Raw genomic sequence first — 21,385 nt, 5'->3', positions numbered from 1 at the left:
CTTACTTGCTAAATTTTACAAGCACAGTGGTAGTTGCTTCCCTTGAAAAAGATATTGTTGCCAGTAATCTTTGCTGAGTGCGACCTCATCTATCCCATATGTGACAATAAAATTGGCCTTTCCAAAAAAAAAAAACAGTAAAAAGGAGAGAAGAGGAGAGAAAGGAAAAAAAAATACACTGATATTCTGACTCTCATAGTTTAGCAAGGAGAAACAACTTTTTTTCACAAGCCTACCCTCAAAAGCCCACCTGCAGCTTGTTAAATAAATGCCTGGTGAAGACACCACCCCCGAAAAAAAACCACAAGGATCCAGGTGTTGGCCATTTTTGCTAATGATTTGTAAGTGAATCCCATCAAAAGAGTGACTCAGCAGACTGAGGTATTTGAAGAAGCTTGGGAGGGAAGATGCTGGTAATCTTCTCTTGCTAGAGCACATTTGCTCATAAGGTTGCTAATTGCTGTGCAAAATTTCTCTAGGGATTTAGAAGGTGTTGGTAATTGGTAGACAGATATTAATTTATTTTCTGGGATGAGATGTCTTCTGAGGTAAGAAATAAGTTTTATTTAACAGGAGTAAAAGTTAAGTAAAAACTGGGAGGATGGGAGGGAGAGTATCCTAGGAAAGTATGACGTAATAACATTTTTACTGTTTTTCCTGCAAATAGGCAGGAAAGTTGTACTAATGATTTGCTAGAAATGCTTTAATGTCTCTTGCTGTGCGCAATTGTCTTGCAAAAGTTGGTTTTTGTGTCCCAGGAGGCTGCAGGAGTGGTGTGTGCTTATACCATCTCACATCAATCAGAAAGTTGAAGTGGTCTTATGGTTTTTTTTTAGACATGTCCTGAATGCTTATATTAAAAACTAAGACTAATTGCTATTCATTTAAAGGTGCATATCTCTGTATTCCTAAAAGATGACCTTTTTATAAAGTAAAGATATCACTAAATGAAGATGGCAAGTCAGCCCAACCCTGTTGTGTGAGTATCTTCAGAGCTGCTTTGTTTTATGCTGTCTTTCCTGAGGAGATCAATAATGGATGGCTGACATAATTCTTTCACAACTCAGAAATGAGAAAGCCTAAATGCATTTCTTTAGGGTAGGCATGTTTTTCATCCTGAGCTGAAAAGCCTGTAATTGAGTGAGGTTTATAAGTGTGATTGCTATTGGTGTATGTTCCAATCTGATGTGCCTGAGAAAGGTTCCACTGGCATTTACCTGACTCTTAGGAATGTTGACCTCATCTCCCAAGCTGGCCAGGATGTGAAATGTTTGTGCTAGGAGACACATGTACAGAATAAATCTTAGAAGCATTGAGTTTCAGCTTCTGATTGTGTTGGTAACTTTTCTCAAAGTTTACTAGTTCTACCTAATTTGCATATGCTGTAACTTTAAAAAGAAAGTAAAGCTGAGAACAGGGATCCATCTCCTTGCAAAGTTGATTTATATTTGTATCTTCCTGGTCAAGTGATTGGAAACATTTTATCAAGCTCCCCATCGGTAAGAACATGGGAAAACTGGAGGGCTTCTTTGACTGGACTCTGCTGCTACTCAGAAGCCTAAAAAATTGGGAGGACTGTGTATCTCTAAAATGATTTGTCAGTATGGACATCCTTAGAGTATAGGACTCTAAAGTACAGTTCCTATTACTTGTCAATACCAGCAGGTTTTAGGTTGCCAATCATTTATACAAATGAAAATGTACCCAGAGGAAAGCAGCTGGAACACAGAACTACAGGTTCACTGTGAATCCAAAGTCATAACTGTACCCCAGATCCCTCTCTCAAGGAAGCTGTCCTTTTAACCACTTTAAATACCTGCCCTTTCTCCAGGAAGCCCCTGTGGCACAGCTGGTCTGTGCTCTGGGCACGGTACTGACTGTGCTCCTACCAAACGTGCACTCACAGGGCCAGAGCATTTTCCAGAGCCAGGCAGACTTGCTGTTCTTGCCTGAGAGGATTTTATTTTATTTTACCTTTGGAGGGCTTTCTGTAGTATATTTACAACATATTCTCCAGAATGGTTCAGGTATGTGGAGGCATCACAGTGGGTGTAAGACAGCCTGACACTTGAATACTTTGTCCTATATTCTGATTTTGCCCATCTTTTTAATCAGATTAGTAGTCTGCTTTGCACTGTGTGCATCACAGAAGTTTCTTGGAAAAACCCAACAAAATTCTGTAATTTAATGCATTACTGTTTTCATCTGTTATTTTGGAAGGCTGTGGGTAAGACAACTTGGTTTACAGCATGTGTGAAATGCTGTTGAAATACGGACTACAGATGCGCTAGTGTAAAACAGTTCTTTTCATAATCAATTACTATTGCTGAGAGAAGGGAAAATGCAACTGTGATTAGCATTTTTGAGGGGCTGGTTGGGCTTTTCTATTGTTTGTCAAAGGAAGGTGTGGTTCTGGGGGTGTCATGGGAGTCCTGGCTGATGTCACAGCGGTGTTTTGTGTGGCTGAGAGGGGACTGCCAGATGCAAAATGATGTTGAGGGTCCTGTGGGTCCCACCTGTCCCTGCTCAGCTGTGGGGTCTCTGTGGAGCAGCTCCATGTGGGACAGGGCTGATTCCAGATGTTCTGGAGCATGCCAGCACAGGACACAGCTGAGCACCTCAGCAACACCAGTGGTGCCTCTGTGGGAATGTGTTTAGAAGAGCAGAAAATGCTGGACAAGTGCAGGAGGGGGGGAGCAAAAGACCAGGGAAAAAGCAGAAGGAACACCACAAAGAGGCATGTCATCAATGTGTACTTCTGTGATTGAAGGTGATGTGTTGCTGTTAGTTGCACATATAGAACTTTATCTCCAGAAATAAAATAACCCCCTAAATGCTGTAAATCAGCACCACTTGTGAAACCCACAGTATGTCTTCCTTGCTGTGTGAACTCAGTTCTGTTGGAAGCAGTATTCCCGTGTTTGTTTTGATACACAGTGGAAATAAAGTACTAGTTCTCTTACCCACAAATATGCTATGTGTTTGTGAATTGAGTTTCAAACTCTTTTATCAACACTGATTGCTGCCTGGGGAAATGATTCCAATATATCAAAGCCTGAGAGAAAAGAAAGCCAAGGGTAGCTGGATATTTCAAAGCAGAATAAAAAATGAGCATTAGAATTCATGACAAGTAAAAGCAATTTGTAGTACAGAGGTAGGCATTGTATTAAATAAATGCATTTAAAATATTGCATGTAAATGAAGTAGATGTCTGAATTTAAGAAGGAAGAGCAAGTGTTATGCATCAGTGTTTAATCAGGTATTTGTAAGTAGTAAGAGACTTAATTTAAAAATAGGATTACCTGTAATTCACTCTGAATACTTAAAAAGTTTTTCTTTATCGGAATGAGTCACATTTACTTCTATTGAGCAACATTTTATTCTTAAAATAGGTTTCTTCATTTGCTCTACCTATAACACCAAATAGTATTCAGTGCTAGAAACACTGGGAAAATATTCCTAGCAGCAAAATAGAGACAGAAAAAGGGGTATCATTCATGTTCTTCATTATGGTATGACAAGGTCAGCCTCCTAGAAGAGGTGAAAAGTAGTTTGAGTGCCAAATTGAATGACACTCACCATTTAATTTTTTTCCTCAAGCATTTATTTTCAGCTCATGAGTACATCTATTGTGTGTTTTCCTGTTTTCCAATGGAGATGTGGCAATGTCATGAAAAAGGCATTTCTAAACACCCTTAGTCCTCAGTGTCAATTAGATAATTTTGGAAGCATGAGTTTGTCTTATATAATGGTAAAATAGCTACAAATGAAGCAAGATACAGAAAAATAATCCTTTATAAAAATAAATTAAATTATTGTATTGCTTGCACGATTTTAGCATGTGGCTAGACTACATTCCTGTTTTGTTTTATACATTTTGGGTGTTTAGAAGGACATGAGCTAAATCTGGTCCTTTTAATATGTTGCATAATAGGTATTCACTTGAAAGGAAAATGCTTTATCTTTGAATGCTTCTGGGATGCTTTTAATTTAAAAGACATTAATTACTTGCAGATCTTAAGAGACAGCAATGGTTTCTACCATAATGTGGCTGCTATTTGAGATATGTTCACCATTTTTATTAGATTCCAGCGTTGAGCTTTATTTAACCAAGAACTCTGGGGTTTACTTGGTGACATACAAAATGTGTGTTCATGCCCGTGTGTGAGATTTAAACAGGCAGCCACTTTCTCTTTTCAAACAAAGGACATCCATAACAGCAACGTGTGAATCACTGTATTCAGACTTTGTTTCCAGGGTTCAAACCTCTGTATGCAATTGAGAGAATTTCAGTATTGCTCTCTAACTGGCACTTCCATTTTTGTAAACTCTCTTCAGATTGCTCAAAAAGCACACCTGTCAAAACTACACATTTTGGTGGCAAAAAGATTTTGAAGCAGAAAATCTTTTGTGGTTTGGATGATTCCCCAGCTTTAAAGCCCAGTAACACAACATGAAACACACCAGCATTAGAATAGTTTGCAAGTTGATTTCAATCAACCTGTAAAACATACTTTTTAATAGGAAAAAACAAAAGGTAAAATATTTTTAAATTCCATCTGAGCAATTCTGAAAGCTTTTGTTTTAGTGGTGTGAAAGCACACATGGCTTAACTGCCTTGAAAATAAGAGCAAAGAAAGGCACACTCAGGCCCTATTTCAGTCAATATGGTAGTGATCCTGTGGACCTCAAACTCACTGTTTAATGCGTAAAATTACAAATAACATCATTAAGTGTTGACACTTTTTAAAAATAAAAGTTTGTGTTGGTAACTTAAACATGAAGTAGAACTGTCAGATACATAGGTGTAGCTGTGTGATGCTATGACTTCAGTGTGTCCTGGGGAACCTGTTATGCCTGTCCTGCTGCTTGAAGGCTTGAGTTGTAAAGCTGACAACTTTCAGTATCTTATTTCAATCATCATTTGATCCTCAGACACTCTTATAAACACAGCTCATCTGTTACCTGGACTTTATCATTTTGTCTGGTCTCAATTTACTGCATGTTTGTATGATACATGGCACTCACTTGTGAATATTCTTCTTTTCAGATGAAGAACAAATTGACAAGAAGTTTGTGGTGAAAGTTATGACACTTTAAAGGACATATAATCTGCTGTGCTTTTCAAAATCCCCAAATAGGTAAGACACAATCAAATTTTATTCTAGATTCAGTTTTGCCAGTCAGGCACCATTACAATTTAACAGGCATGATGTGATACAATGAAATCTGAATGACATAACCTTCTGTGACATATCTGATAGGCTCATGTAGAAATTTAATAAACATTTCCAATAAGTTTTCTGTACTTGGCCTGTCGGGTCCCCAGCCATGCTGCAGTGTTCTGTCAATCTTTAGGTCAGGTATTTGGTCTTAAACATCACAAAATGTAACAGTTTGCTTATTCATGGAAAGTCCCAGAGGTGTTTCCATGTACCCTTCCTGGATGTTCCGGATCTGAATAATGTTGCAACTATATAATTATTCCAGTGTAGGCATGTGTACATCATTGTACATGGTCAGTAGAGAAGCTGCTGAATATATGGAATCACTTAACCTACTTACATATAATTTGCCTAACACTGATACACTGTGTTGTGGCTAGCTATGACCTAGTTGGCTTCTTTCTGAAGTTCTTAGTTGTTGAAAAAAAAAAAGAAAAGACGCAGCTCCAGGGTTTCTTTCCTATAACTTATCATGACAGTGGCTTACTCAAAGAATTAGAAGAAAGGTATCTACTCCTTTGGATTTACATTCCTGCTGCCATGAGAGGATTCTCTTCTAATTCAATGAAAGCCAGTTGGTGCAGCTAAACTCCCAAACCTCCTAAAGTGGCATTTAATACATAAAATTAACAGAACATAAAATACTTTTTAAAAAAATTCTTCACACTAACCCTTCAGCCAGATATCAGTTATGCCTTGGCCCCTTTTCTAACTACTTAATTATTTGGAACCCAGAATTTTTATGTTTCTGAAGTCATCTAATTCTTGTGATTTCAGTGGGAATTGGCAGGCTCACCAATGTAGCTCATAATTAGAATGTATTTATTATATCTGCATTACCTTCTTATTATATAGAAAAACATATTAATATTGTATATCACAAAGTATTTGCAAATATTATTTCTAAGAACTTTAGCTAAAAGCCTTGTAAACAACTTAAATTCTTTTAAACAACAAATAATGTAATTTGAGCACTTATGAAAGAATTGCTTTTACAGCCTGGGACAAAACTGTTACATGGTCTATTCCAAGCCAGCCCATGTAAGTGTTTGCTAAAAATGGACTGGGCTATGGAAACCGGAAAGCAATTTTCATGTATTACTTACTTTTCCATTTGAAATATGGACCAAAAACTCATTATAAATTAATTTACTATGCTCATATCATCTTCTCCCAAAAAACCTTCCATATGTAAACCACTGTCACAAATGTCATGTATGACATGGATATACCAGCCTCTTCTGCAAAAATAAGAAACTCTTATCTCCCTGTGATTCCAACTTTGAAGGTGACTTATGCTTTCAAAATAGGTGTCCACAGAGTCACTCTGCATTCATATTTCATCTTAAATTCTTGCCCTTTATTATGGAATAACTTCACTGATGAAGGGCATTCAAATAACTGAAGTCCTGAAATGTGCTGGTTAAAGACAGGAATAAACTGTCCCCTGCTCCTGTATAGTAGGAACACTGCAACTGCTCAGCCTCACAAGCCTGACATATCTGGAATATCAAACCTCCATGCTCGTCTCTGCACAGACCAGGGACAGCAGAGGTGAGCACTGTAACCTTTATTGCAAGTAGCCAGATGGTCCTGTTATTTCAGTCTCCTGAATAGATAATAGGTAGCTCAGGAAAGAAGTTCTTATTGTCAGCTGAGATGTAATAGTTTCTGGACACATAATATCACTGTTTAAATCTGTTCTTATTGTTTTAGTTTCTATGTAAAATGATTTTCTTAGACACACTAGATTATACAAGCTAAGTGTAAATAAAAATATTGCATGCTATTGAATCATGGGAATACTAATAGTCTATGTTTTTCAGGAAATAAGCCTCAGGTACAAGTAGTGTGATCTGGTATTATATTTAATGTAGTTTTGTCATTATAAAGCATTTCTGAGGTATTTTATTTGACAAGCAAGCTCTGCATTAAATTTTAGGAAATTTGACATATAAATTTTTAGGGAAGAAGAAGGAAAGACAGAATACAGGTTACAATAGGCTCCAAAAGAGATTTGGGGATGTATGTTGCTAATGAATACAAATCTTTGTAAGTTATATTGAATGGTTGCATTCAGCAAGTCCAAAAATATTTTATTTTGAAACCTGCATTCATCTGTTTCAAATCTCTAGCTGTGTTTTTGTCCATTTTCTACCTATCTGTTCTCTGTTGTGTTTTTATGCTTAGGCCCATGGGGATATCCAGAGGTAGTGCTGTGGCAGAGCTTGTTGAAACCTCTACCAGCTCACTGATGCTCACTCGTTTTAATTTCTTCTCTCTTCTTCCTTCCTCTTGCCTTTCAAACCTTTGTTCAATGAACAGTCCAGAGATGCCTTGCTAGTTATTTATATTAGATGTGCTGACTACCATCAAAATGAAAAAAGTGGTTTTCACCAAAGACAAAAAGGAGTTACAGAAATTAAATTAGGATTTAACTGGTCAAGAATGGGCCAAATTCATAGAATGCACTGGCTTGGAAGGGACCTTAAAGATCATTTAGCTCCTGCCATAAACATTAATTCTCTAAGTAGCTTCTCTAAGGCTGCCCACTTCTTGAACTGCTTAGTTCACAACTCCTCCTTTACTCATAGAGACAGACAGTTTCACAGTGCTGTTTTAGTGAATGGAAACCTCTTGGTAACACAGTTAAGGCGGAGTAATCCTACAGCAAGATGTTTAATTTTATGCATCTAGTAATGCAATACTTCAGAGGGTAATTGTATTTAGGAACCACTCAGTCTGTCTGGAAGGAGACACATAAGAGAAATGCTCACTGACTGGGATGATGGGATAATTGCACAATGCAGGAGGATTTTCTATAGTTCAGAAACAAATCCACTATTATTGCCACTGGCAAGAGACTTGGGAGACTTGAGATACTTGAGAGGGAAATGCGTATCTTCCCACCATTCCAAGAATAGATTTGTGCTCATACAGCTGAATTGCACTTTGGGTATGTTCCCTCTCCTTTTTTCACCCCAGAAGGAAAATACATGTAATATTCCATGCATTGCATGCATTTCCTTTGCTGAGGAAAGTATTTCTTGTTTTCCCTCTATTCTGTGGAAAATTCAGTGAATTGGCAATAGAATGAATACTTGGTAACAGTGAATTGCTTACATGTTTATTCCCAGATTTGCTAAGGGTTTGTCAGTGCTCTGTTCTTATTATATTTAATATATGTAGTCCTACAGGGAAAGATATTATGTTTTAAAAGTGCTTTGTACCTCTAGAAAAGAAATCTTTCCTAGGAAGTACAAACTTTGGTTACTCAGCAGAGTTTATGCAATTGTTGCAAGCCTCATCTTCAAGCACCTGTGTTTATACTGTGCTTGCTACTCTGCCCTGGTACAGCTGCAATAAGGAGCTACCCCTTTTCCCCCATCCAGCTTCAATATAAACAAGAAGTAAGTTACAAATGTGATAATTAGCTATACATTACAATTCATTAAATATTCTTAATTCTGATGGGGGAACAAATGAAATTCGTCATTAGCAATTGAGTTTTAGAGTGAGTGTGAGTGGGTGCATGGGAATATGTATGCTAGAAAAAAATTTATGCAGATTAAATCCATTAGCAATTTTTTGCATACCTCATTAGGCAAAATAGCAAATCCTACTTAGCTCTTCTACTGCTCTCATTAGACAATCTAAACTATACTATTCCATACCATGGAAACAAAAAACCAATCCCTGGTGTAGTGTCCCACAAGTGAATTCTCAATTCACAGCTGTCATACCAGCTCCTTGGGCTCATCATGTTGCCTCCCTGTACTGTGGCATTGCTCAGTCTGCTGAGAGAGCCTGGCAACTCTAGAGGGGCTCTCTGGAAAATAAGTATGTTTTTTACTTCTTGTCACAGGACTGTCCATGCTCTCTGGCACTGTAAGTGGCTTAAAACCTGTGCAGCTCTATATTGTGTGTTGAAAATACTTCCCAGTGGTGATTGTTGAAAAAGTTTCCCTGTCACTCCCCTTGTCAGAAAATACAGAATTATAAAAAAATTGAAGTTTTCTGTGTGATGATGTCACTCTTGTTAGACTTTTTAATGGAATAATTTATTGGGTTGATGTTGGAATATCTGGTGTGGTTACAACTGTTGTGGGTTAACCATCACTTCAAGTCAGTTTAAGCCAATTCCACTGCTCTGGGAAGCGTTCCCAACCTGCCTTGACCCCAGCAGCTCATTCCTGACTTCCTTCATGTGCTTATGCTGGCACAGAAATGGACAAGAAAGGGGGGGAAATTGGCTTAAAATTATCCTGGCAAAATAGGGCTGAATTAATTTTGATACAGTTAGGTTTGCTGGGCTGGCTCACCATCCAAACTTGCAAATACTCCATCACAAAAGAAGGAAAGGAAAGTACTGGTTGAGGCTGCAGAGAGGGAGGACACAAAAGTGCTTCTTTTAATGGTACTTGTCTTATAGCAGTTAAGGTTTCCATGATACTGTGGCAATAATGTAGGCAGTAGTTCAAAGGAAGCTCTATTATCCAAAGTTGAACAAAAGTAGGTGGAAAATTTTAAAGGGAGTTTGATTGTAAGAATTTGTCACTATTTTTGCCGGGGAAGGGGAAGAAATAGGGTTTTCTCTTGTTAATTCATTTACACACAACAAAAGGTATGAAAGTACAAGCTAATATTATAATAGCCCATTCTTAGTGATACTCTAAAAAGAATGGAGAGACTTTCTTTAATCCTTTCTCTTCCTGTTACTTGACTACTCTTTCTGGTTTTGAGACTGAAAAGTGCTAAATATCTTTCATTCCATGCCTAAACCATTTTGTGCAATGCAAGCTTGCACAGTTTAAAAGCAAAGGGCTCTCTTAACTAAAAGATAGCAGGGGGAGAGGAAAAATTCTCAGCTGAGTACTCAAGGTTGAGGTCTAATTAACTTTTCTTTCTTATTTATGAGTGAAAATGTAGTAGAATCAGAAAACAGTAACAAAGGCACTTACTTCCTCTCCATGTACAGTATTAGAGCAATATTTAACTTTCAAACTAGGTTAACAGTATTTTTAGCTTCTGTCCTCTCCTTACTTCTTGCAGATGCCAGAGCAGGTAGAATTTCCATTTTTACCTCACACTGGAAGCAGCAGTGTATAAGAGAACAGCTGAATTCTTGCAGCGCCACATGTAGTGTTCTTTGCTGCCTTTGATCATTTGTCATTTTGATCATTACAGTTTGAACAAAGTAGTTAATTGATCCTTTCTCATTGCCTCCTTCACATCCTGCCTGCTATCAGCTTTGGTAATTTCATTTATATTCAAAAATGTACAGGAAATAGTACTGCAGCTCTTAGCACAAGTGGGTGTGCCTCTCATTCTGCTGTGAGAGAGATGTTCCTGGCACCAGCTGGCACCTTGCTCACTTGGTCAGGAATTCTTTGGAGCCTCACCAGGGTGTAGCTTGTACCTCATTATGCTTTCTATAGCCAGTAGGTGCATCTCACATGCTGAGAAGAAGGGCCAGAAGAAGGAATTGGTAGACAGGAAGATTTTGAACAAAGGCTCCTCTGTTCAGTCCCACAAAAGCAGATCCCATGTGGGATGTATGAAAGTGGCCAAGTAGAGGTTTGTGCTTTCATTGGCTTTGTGTAGACTTATGAGGGTTGTGGTTCCCAGGTATCCTAGTGAAACTGGGACAGTCTGGACAAAGTGGAAGCAATTCCAGTAATTTCTATAGGAGTACAGCCTGTACTGTCTCCACCCCACATGAGGGGAAGCAGCTGCTGGCTACTTCTGACAGTGTGGGTCACTGGTATGCAGGCTGGAGAAGCATGGGCCCTCTGAAGTGGTCTAAAGAATAGAGTTTAACCATCTAAACAGAAAATCTAATTTCCTTGTTTTTCTTCTGTGTCATCTGGCAATCCAGATAGGGTTAGAATCGCCCTCAGCTGTTGCATGCTCTCCAGTTTCCCTGGCCTTGCCAAGGGAAGGGAATTCTGTCAGGTGATGGCCTGTGAGCAAGTGCTCATAGCCATGAGGGGAACTCATGGAACAGAACAGGCCCTCAATTGCATTTGAAGCTGGGGATGGAACAGGAGAGAGGAAGGAAGAAGTAATCTCACTTTGTGTCAGGATTGCCTTTTCTCCCACACCATAACCCATTCCAAATCCCTTTGTTAAACCATGAATACATTGTATGCTAAGCAAATAATTTCTCCTATTATACTTTACACACAATTCAAATTCAAAGGTCACCAGCCAGACATGTAAAATGACTTCATGAATGACTTCAGCTCGTTAATCATGCCTCAGTGTAGCAGTGCCTCTCCTCTGTTCATTAGAATAACATTTCTTTGCACTTTATGGAAAACCATCATTATAATACAGAACAAGGACAACAGAGTGTGAAAGACTCTTTTTTTAATGAGACTTCATAGCTGCTCATGGTTGGACTCCTCATCCTGTTTGCTCTTGAAAGAGCTGTCTGACAAAGGTTCAGGATTTTACCTGATGAAGAGAGCCAGAAAGAGTTTCACAGGGAAAACTGTCAATGAGCTTACAGAAAACTGCATAAACTTGGCTGCTCTGTCGGCTGAACTGTCAGTCTTCAAACAAATGCAGAGAGAAAATCTTTAATTGTACTCACCACACACAAGACATTTTATGCTGTATCATTGCCATTTGCAGCTGTTCTTAACTCACAAAGAAAAAACAACAGCTCAGGATCCCCAGGATCTTGAGTGGACTCTGGCCTTAATAAGGAGGAACTCTGTACTTTAATAATTACCAGTTATTGAGGAAAATAAAATGTTAATCAGAACCTCTAACACTCAGTTGCATCATCAATGCTCTTGCTGTTATTTAAACATTATTTTAGTCCTTACCTTGGATATACCAAAGAAATGGAATCACTACAATAGTGCTGGACTCAGACAGCTAATTTAAATCTCTCTTAATAAATATTTTAAGGGATGTTAATAATATTTTAGAATCTTTCTTCTTTAGCTGGAATAATGAAATTGCAAAAACGGCTTATAAAGTTTTGAGGATGTTCATTTTTAATTAAAATGTTCTTCCCTGTTTTCCCTCAGGAGTGGAGCGACCTTAAGCACTAGAAAAGGATACCAAGGTTCCTCAGAAAATGTACCAGTCTGACTATTGCCCACATTCATTTCCTGTCTGAGGCCAGTTCAGGTGCTCCCAACAAAAAATAAATACTTACAAATCCAGGTTCTAATCTTGTCCTGATGACAAATTTTCAACTTCCTTTGAAGGCAAATGCAGTTTTAATTCATATGGGAGGCAGCATCAGAACAGTTCTGCAATATGCAGATAGAGGAGTAATAATGATGAGATATACTTATTTTACTGCCAGCCTCAAGAGATAAAATTGAACTTTACAATCAATGGATTTGTGAGGTGTTTGAAAATGATTATTGTTCTTTCCCCCTGCCATCTGTTTGTTCTTTATTGCCCATCTCCATTGTTTTTGATATACTCTAGCTGTTATTTTTGCAAAATACCTTTCATCTCCTATATATTGATTATTTTCAATGTGTAATTTCCTAATATTTTTTTCTTCTTCCCTGAGTTTTGTACCTGTTAATTCAGTATGTGTCCCTGGTTACTAGATACTGAAGCAAGTTTCACCCTAGGCTTCATCAGCCTTCTCCCCAGCTTTGCTGCTATTTTGTCCCTGCAGCTTCTTTGAAGTTCTGCATGCCCATCTTTTTCCTCCTCACTGGCCAAGGTCTCTTTCACATGGGTACTGCATGGGCCACGCAAAGGTAAAAAACTGGGTTTTTTTCAATCCTGGAGTGAGGAAGAGGAACTGTTCTTTGTTCCCCTAAATATTTCTGTCATCACTGGGTGAAGCAACAGAAATATTGAAATAAAATAAGCTGTTCAAAATATAAAGTATGGTTACTAAAATGTTCAGGAGCTCCTTTCTTCAGCTGCTCTCTTCCTCAAATCATCAGGCTCCTTTTTGCTGCATCTCCTAGGCTATTTTCCATCTTTCTCTCTGATAGGCCAAGAAAAGACTTTTTTTCTTGTAATCTCTAGTCCTCTTTCCCTTGTGTTGCTCTGATCTGCTTTGTCAAGTGATCAAAATCCCTGTACAGGTGAGCTGTTGCTTAGTTACCACCTGCTTGGAATTCACTCTTGAAAAATTGCTTTGTCTTGAGAAGTAGCCATATCTTTGTTCCTTGGTGCTCCATTTAAATGGATGATCAAAGTTTATCAGCCTGCTCTATTAGCACTGTGTTCTGTGCAAAACTTTTTCTTGTCACTTCTATGGATTTTAGGTCAATCTGAAGAAAAGAGGTGGAAGAGAAGGCAAAAAATGCTCTGCAGTTTAGAGGGACTGTTTGCTAGAAAGCAATCTTGCAGGGAAACGAAGTACACAGTCTCCAGCACCAAACAGTCTGAAAACAGCCAAATAAATCTAAAAGACAGTGAAGGTATTTTAGCGTTGGGTGGCTGTGGACTGTCTAAGGGGAGAGGTGAAGAGCAATGACTGCCACTGCATGGGAATTTCTTTTGGGAAGCACAGGAGCCTGGGGGAGGTGGCTGACATGATCCTGGAGAAGGATCTAGCAAGTGCTGCATATCTCTTTTACTTAAACCAGCAAGGAGCAACTTCTCACTGTATAATTGCTCAAGTCCAGAGCTGTATTCTCACTGTTTAGGAAATATAAATACTGATTTGTGTGACTGATAAACTAGTCTGATAGCTGAATATAGAATATATGCTTCTCTTGCACTTCAGTGCACTTCTCTTGCACTTCTCTTCACTTCTGCACTCTTGCAGCTGTATTTTATGAGCTAGAGAAATTTTCCCAAGTGGCACTTAAATATTAGCTTCAACTAGCACACTTCACAATGGCAAGTAAGTTCTCCTAATACTCTTTTTGCGTTCACTAAGGCTGTTTTTGTATTACTTACATATATGTTAAGTTCCTATAATCAAGGCGATTGCTGTATAATCAACTTATTCCTAGAAATAAAGAAACACACACCAGTAAAATTGTAGAGTAGTTAAGGCTGAAAGGGGCCTTGGGAGATACAAGCCCCCCCTGCTCAAAGCAGGTATTTAGGGATGTGTCCAGTTGAGTTTTGAATAGATCCAATAAGGGAGAATTCACAACCAATCTGGATGATCCATTTCAGTTTTTGTTTATATTCATAGTTAAAGAACAAAATTTTTTTTTTAAGTGGAATTTCCTATGTTTCAGTTCGTATCTCTTGCCTCTGATCTTTTCCTGTAGACTGCTTCAATCTCCTTTTTTTCCCATCAGTAATTTATACATGCTGCTAAAATTTGAATAAATGTAAACACATGCAAATCAAGGGGATGGTTCTGAGGGTCAGTAAAATGTGCTGCGGATATAGTATCATCCAGTTTCTACATGAAAGAGGTTGCAGGGAAATGAAAGCAGAAGGAACATAGAAAAAAAAACAGTTACAAAATTTGAGATTTGACCAGTCTCAATGCACTTATTTCTGGTGCAGCGGAGTGAGATTCTTTCTTTGTTGTCTAGATAAATTTTTTTGGGAAAAGGAGATTGTGGAGGTTGCACTGCAGTGTTAGTATCATAGCTTCTGTTCTTCAATATCTAGTACCGTTCACTTCTTTTATCATGATGTTAAATTTTGCTAACAATGAGATAGTATTAAGTATTTTTGTTAATTCTTTTGCACAGGTACAAAGTCAGCACAAAAGCAGCTACTGGGGAGATCAAAGCTGGAAAGCATCAAACATTGGGAACATAAGTTTCATATTTCTGACAGTTTGACAAAAATTACTAGGGTCTGTGTTGTATAAGCCATTACAGATTTTTGAAGAACAAACAGTTTTGAAGAAGTATTAAAAGAGATTTAAGCTAGAAGCAAGATTATTGATTTGATATGCAAGATTGCTTGGAAACAGGGTGGAAAGCAGGTGGGGAAAAAATGAATAAAACTAAGAGCAGTTTATGGAACCAAAGTATGTAGAAATTCAGATAAAGAGCCTGATCCTGTGTCAAGGGCCAAATGGTGGTGGTACTACTGATTTAAAAAGCACACTGAAGAATCAGGTCCAATTCTGTTTAAAATAGCATAGAAAGCTCTATTTTCCTCTGTAGTGCTGATTCTCTTTCTATCTCGTACAGGGGCTCTTAGAACAAGTGTTAAGGCAAGCTTTCACATCGGGTGTTTCTATGTTAAATTTAGTTTTCATGAAGCAGCTAGATTCTATTTATGTTCCATATCTCATAATGTAGGATAGTTTTTGTTAATTGCTAGGCTGTGAATCCTCTAACAAACCCAAATACTTTCATTTTTAACTTATGACAATAATAGAAGGAAAGATACTTTTTGACTCCTATTGTTTTTGTTGCTAATAGCTCAGAGCTTTGCAGAGTTTAAAAATATCAAACCTTGAACAGCTTTTCTCTGAAGAAGCTCTAAGGCATGCAATTTGTTTGCCAGCTGATGTTTGCTAGATTTAAGAACAACAACAAAACTTCCAACCCTGAAGTTAATTACATATTTAGTAAACATTTTTATAATCTGTTGTTACTATCATATTTTGCATGATATATCAATTTCAGTAAGGAAAACCTTTTCAACTTCTGACAGAAAGTGTAACCCCTCTTTTTCTGAATCTGCAATGTGCCAAAGGATCAGGGCCTTAACTTTTTATGCAAGCAGAGTTCTGACTGCCTGGGCCTGCCCTGGAGACAGGTATGCCATACCTGGGTATAAAATCCATCTTTTGTGAAGTGTGTGTGGGACTGCAGAACTTCCTGGGGAGCATTTCCTGTTATTCAGGAGAAGGTGCTCCTGCATAGGCATCCTGCCCACTGTATTGTCAGGTGAGCCTTTGTATCCCATTCTGCCAATTCCAGTTGGCTGCACATCTACTAGAGCTACATAATTTTCCAATTTTCCCTGGTCAGAGGGTTTTGTGACTTGAGAAAAGACAAGGTAGTGAAGTGCCCGAACAGCAGGAGAGTGGGAATTTTTATTTATTATGGATGGGCTTGCTTTTTTTTTTTTTCTTTCCCTGTAAGTTAAAGACTGTTTATTGTTCACTTCCCCCCAGCTTTCTCCCTGGCTTTAAAGTATATGTGGGTAAGATCTGTGTGTATTTAATATATGTAACCTCACATTGTCAGCCTCACAGGAAAGAAGAAAATTAAACAGAACAAAATCTCTAATGATTAATTGTCACTATCTTTAGTGATTCACTTCTGATGACAAAGGGTGAAGCAGTTTGGTTTCCTGTGTTTTGCTTCCACTTTCTACAAGGTAGTTGCCTCCCCAATGAAGGTAGCTGAGCTCCAAGACCTAATTTCCTCCAGTTTCTTGCTAGGTTCTGAAAAACCTGGTCTTCAAAAATTATGGTTGGGCACCAGGGTCCAGTAATTACAGATGCACTGGTTTACAGAAACAAAGGTAGTTCTTGTGCTCAAATACTGGGTGACAGTGCAAAATTATTCATCGGAAGCTACTGTGGTTTCACATCAGAGCTACAGGGACTCATGAGGGATGTCTTCCAACATCCAGCTTGACCACACACAAGGTAGAAGCATGAGAAAATGTGCTGGATTTTCTAGAAATTACTAGGAGATTTTTTTCATTACAAATTTTGAGGGTCATTAAATGTTTTGTCCACTTCAGATTAAGGACAGATGTGCACATTAATATCTTCAGTATGTTTTCAGCAAAACTGGTTTTATTAGCTATTTATATACTGCTAATAATTTTCAGCAGAAGAATTAAGAATGCATCTCATCCAATGTAGAATTAAAAGTAATTTTGTTGACAGTTAATTCTTATTATCAGGCTATGCACCTATGATATCTTGAAAACACAAAACCTAACAACAGCTTCAAAGCAAAAAATATTTGTTTGAGCTGTGATTTTGTTTAAATACTATAAGAATTATTTCACAAAACTTGACAGTCCAATATGCCAAGTTACAGAAAAAGAGGCTGTAGATAATGCATATTTTGTATGTACATGGGGCCTATAGTTCTGAGTATGGGATTCTGCATAGAAATCTTGTGTTTATATGAACCCCAGAGATGCATACACACATCAGATGGGCTGTTTCCTTCTTCCCAGAAATAGTCCATAGGCTCATGACTGCTGTTTTACAAAAACAGGACAGATTATTGTACATTAAACTATACTTATAACTGTGATTTGCAGAGGCAGAGTCATAAACGCAGATCCTGAGTTTCTGAGCTAAGTTTTTGTTAAAAGATCTATACAAACCAGGGACGAGAACTTCTCTTGAAGAAATTATTGACTTTATGCTGAATCTGTGGTTGTTTTGCTCTTGGCACGAGTTAGAGGAGTCTCAGTCAAGCTGAGAATTGATAAAGCAGAGCAAAATGCTTTTCTGCCTGACCAGTGATCTCCCCTCCTTGGCTGCCTCTGCAGTTCGTGGGGGTGTGAGCTCATCCATTTGTACACCAATGGAAAGATTCCCTGCCCCCAGGGAGCAGAGGAAATCCATAAGAGTTGTATTTTGGCTCTTCACACTGCTCAAGGGCAGAATTTCAAATACAAAAGAATGCTGCTTACTTTTATTAGGACTAGTAAATTAATGTCTGGATTGTAATGATTTTTATCCATAGTAGTGTTGAAATTTTGACATAAGCCCAAGAAAAGGCTTCTAATACTTTTCTGTTCTGACAACTCTCTGTAGGTTATACTGGAGTAGTGAAAATGAATCTACAGATTTATAATCTACTTTCTGGAGAGCCTATGAATAGGGAAAATTGAAGTGTTGATACCACCTGTTTCAACATATTGAGTCTGATGTATCTCTGGTTTTGCATTTTTTCTGAAGAAGTCTTGTAAGGATGACTTCTTGATGCCTATGCTCTACACACAAAAAGGCAGTTATCAAGCATAGAATAATCTGGGGTCTGTTACAATGCTGACTCCCAATTTTGAAGCTAAATGTATTCATGAATAATTGTCTGAGGACTCCCTTGCTCTGTTGAACCAGGAGAAAGAACAGGAGAAGCCATGAAAATTAAAAAAAAAAAAAAAAAAAAAAAAAAAAAAAAAAATCAAAGAAAAAGAATCACCTTCTGTTCCATCAAGCCTTTCCATCCTTTCTGTAGAGGAGATTGCAGAGACAGGAGAGCTCAGTTTCCAGACCCACTGTCCTGTCAGGATTTAATAGCATGGATCCCAATTAATGTCAGTTCTGAATGTGACTTTTAAGATGTGAATTCTTTTCCACCCAAAGCTGCATATAACATAATATTATATTCTTTCATATAGGTCATCTAAGCAGCTGTTGAATTGTAGAAGCTTCCAGCCACTGCTGATCTGAGTCAGGTCTGAACTGATGACCTGCTGATGAAAAGCTAGAGTCAGATTTCAGTCCCCTGAGTCATTTAGGCTGCCTGCAAATGCATAATTAACATTTAAGATGCAAGTCTTTTTTTAGTAGCTGGAGATGAGGGATGAAGGTAGCCAGTGTTCAATAATCTAGACCGCGCTGATGTAACACTGTATAGAAAATGTCTGTACAGCTGGAAAGTGCAACCTTCATGTTAGAAAGGAAAAACATTGAGCTACAAGTCAATCAATATTTCACTTGAAATAAATTCCAACACTTCATTTTCACTGTTTGTTAAAGGATTAGGAGAGAGAGCTGAGGGGTAATTAGGCTATTCATCTGAAGTATGGGAAATGTATTCAATTCACTTTAAACAAGGTCCCCCATATCTTAGGAAAGGCCTTGCAAACACTGGTACATTCTGTGTAAGAAACTAGGAGACACCATTCTCCTACATAGGTGCCTCTTTTCAAAAGATTCTGAGTTCATCTTTGTGTGGAATGGTGCTTTTGGTTCTAATTCAGTGTATTTTTGCAGGAGGACAACTAACCTTGTGCTGTTTATGAGCAAAGATGTACTGTAGTGAGCTGCCAATGTCCTTCCAAAATAGTGTTGTTCACTGCATCAAGCAAAGTTCACTTTCAGATTTGCAGTGATGGAATTTCCATAGCATCTTTTGGGAGACTTTCTGATAGACTAACAGATTGCAGTGGCACTGAGGTTTTGCTAGTAATCACAGTATTTACATCTTCTCTTAAGATATGACTCCTAATTATATATACCTGTGGGAACCCAGAATACAGAGAATACTTCTCTGCCTGTTTTGAAGGGTTCTACCCCTCTGGACAACACTGTTTTTGACCTTTGTCCATGGAGAAAATTGCCTACCCTCTGGGAAGAATTAGAATCTACACTGGTGTGAAGTAGGTGATAGAATACTATGCAAGATTGTCACAGGGTGAAAAATTTGGAGTTTTTGGGTTTATTAATATAGGAAGTAGATAAAAGCAAAAAACATCAAAATGGAGGATTGTTGTTATTCTCCAGACCTTCTTCTTCTTCATCTACTCCATATTCTGCAGTAGAAGTAGTCTGGGATGATTTGATAAAGAATTCTGCAGTTCCTGCCTGCGTGACTAGATGATTTATTAGACGTTGGTAGAAAAGTAAAAATAATGTACCTTTTTAGTGACCATTGGTTAACTCACCTTTAAAAAGGCTGTGCAATCTTGATAATTTGGCTTTTTCCTGTGTTCTCTACTTCATGCTATGTCTGGCTCACGTCAGTGGCCTGTACTTTTCTGATAAGACTCAATAAACAACTACAGAAGAAAGAGAAGGCTTAAAAGTCCCGTTCATCTCTGACTCCTAGCAAAGACTCTTAAAAAGTCTCCCCCATCAGGGGAGACACAATTAAGGTGTGGATTGTGTCACCCAACCTTTTGCCCTAATTTTTAGATGTGTTTACAGACTTCTATACCTGCAGATTTTCATCACAAATCACCAACAGTAATGGCTATCAACAGAGACAAGGCCAAAGAAAGTTATAATCCAATTTTACACAGAAAGAAATGTACAGAAATGTGTTAGGATAAATGAGAGGCTGTGAAAGACTTGCTGTTTGCACTGCTCAAACCCCTCCAAATCCAAAAAGAATGCCTGCTTTGTCAATTTCTTTTAGATAGAATTTTTCAGGTTGAAGTTGCAATTAAACCAGAAAGATCTTTCAGCAGGGATATGATAGCAAATGTTTTTGAGTGAAGTTGTGTCTGTCAGGCTCTAGTTCCCAGCTAGCAAGGTGCTGTGTTCGTGTGGAGCCTGTGCAAATGAATTCTGCTTGCTCTTACCTGACTTTATGAAGCGATAGATTTGCTGTCCTTCTGCAATGTTACTGAATCGAGAGTGCTGCATGTGTGTTGAAAAGGCATCTGATTGCTCTGGAGGGAGTCATGTGAGATTATTATACCTGTTGCACATGGCAGCAGAGCTGCTGTCAGTGGGTGGAAATATCTGCTCCCCAGGAAAGAGGCCAAGGAAGAAAAGGAGCTCTCAGGTAGGGTAGGAATGAAAAGTTTGATCTAGTGAAATGCTAGCATTGCCTGAATGTTTTGCAACTGGATTTGCAAGAAGGAGTAGAAGGAGTGGGTTTATATGAGGTTTTCTTGAAGGTGAGCCCTTTGATTTAGCTTATGTCATTTGTGTAGGGCCTTATCCAACTAACAGACTGATTCCTGGTGCTGTGTGATGAATAGGACAGAAAATAAGGCATCATTGCAAGTGGCTTCCTTACTGTTTTGATTATTGAAAAGCCCTTGTCTAATTTTTGGCTTGAATTTATTCACAATCTGTTTGCTTGCATTTGGTCTTTTGGTGTCATTTTTCATTAACGAAGAGTGCTCTCTTCTCAGTGATGCTTTTCTCCCCTCATGTGTAGACAGAGCCATCAAATTCCTCTCAGCCTTCATTTTGCTGGAGTGAGTGAGATGAGTTCCTTTATTAACCTCTTTCAAGCTCTCCGTTTACCTTCTCAGTCTAATGCCCTTTCTGACACTTTTCCATCTGAAGTTCAACTTTTTAAACAAAGGTCATGATCAGTATTATAGATAATATTCCAGATAAGACTTTATTTTCCTTTCTCTCATGAAAAGATTATTCACTTTATAGTCCAACAGTAGTCTCACTGAGAATGTCAGGATTTTGCACGGGTCAGAGAGAAGTATCCCTGCTTATCAGAGCTGTAGATATTCCCTCCTTCACTTTGTCTCATGATTTCAATTATTTGTGATAATACACACAAATATTTTTTAATCTACAGGAACAAAGGTGAAATAAATATTATTTTATGAATTTGTGAAGG

General features: G+C 38.1%; 1 long non-coding RNA gene across 1 annotated transcript in view; it reads left to right on the top strand.

Moving 5' to 3' along the window:
• Positions 1-5,056: 5,056 nt before the first annotated feature.
• The window catches only part of LOC125332153, a 127,278-nt gene continuing 110,949 nt past the window's right edge, over positions 5,057-21,385 (top strand). Inside the window, exon 1 of the long non-coding RNA XR_007206373.1 lies at positions 5,057-5,141. This is a non-coding gene — a long non-coding RNA (uncharacterized LOC125332153). The remainder of the gene's footprint in view (positions 5,142-21,385) is intronic.

The sequence above is a fragment of the Corvus hawaiiensis genome, chromosome 12, assembly GCF_020740725.1.
Source record: "Corvus hawaiiensis isolate bCorHaw1 chromosome 12, bCorHaw1.pri.cur, whole genome shotgun sequence".
In the NCBI taxonomy this organism is placed as follows: Eukaryota; Metazoa; Chordata; class Aves; order Passeriformes; family Corvidae; genus Corvus; species Corvus hawaiiensis.
Note: the sequence above shows the minus strand (reverse complement) of the source record. Positions and strands in the feature narration are given on the sequence as shown.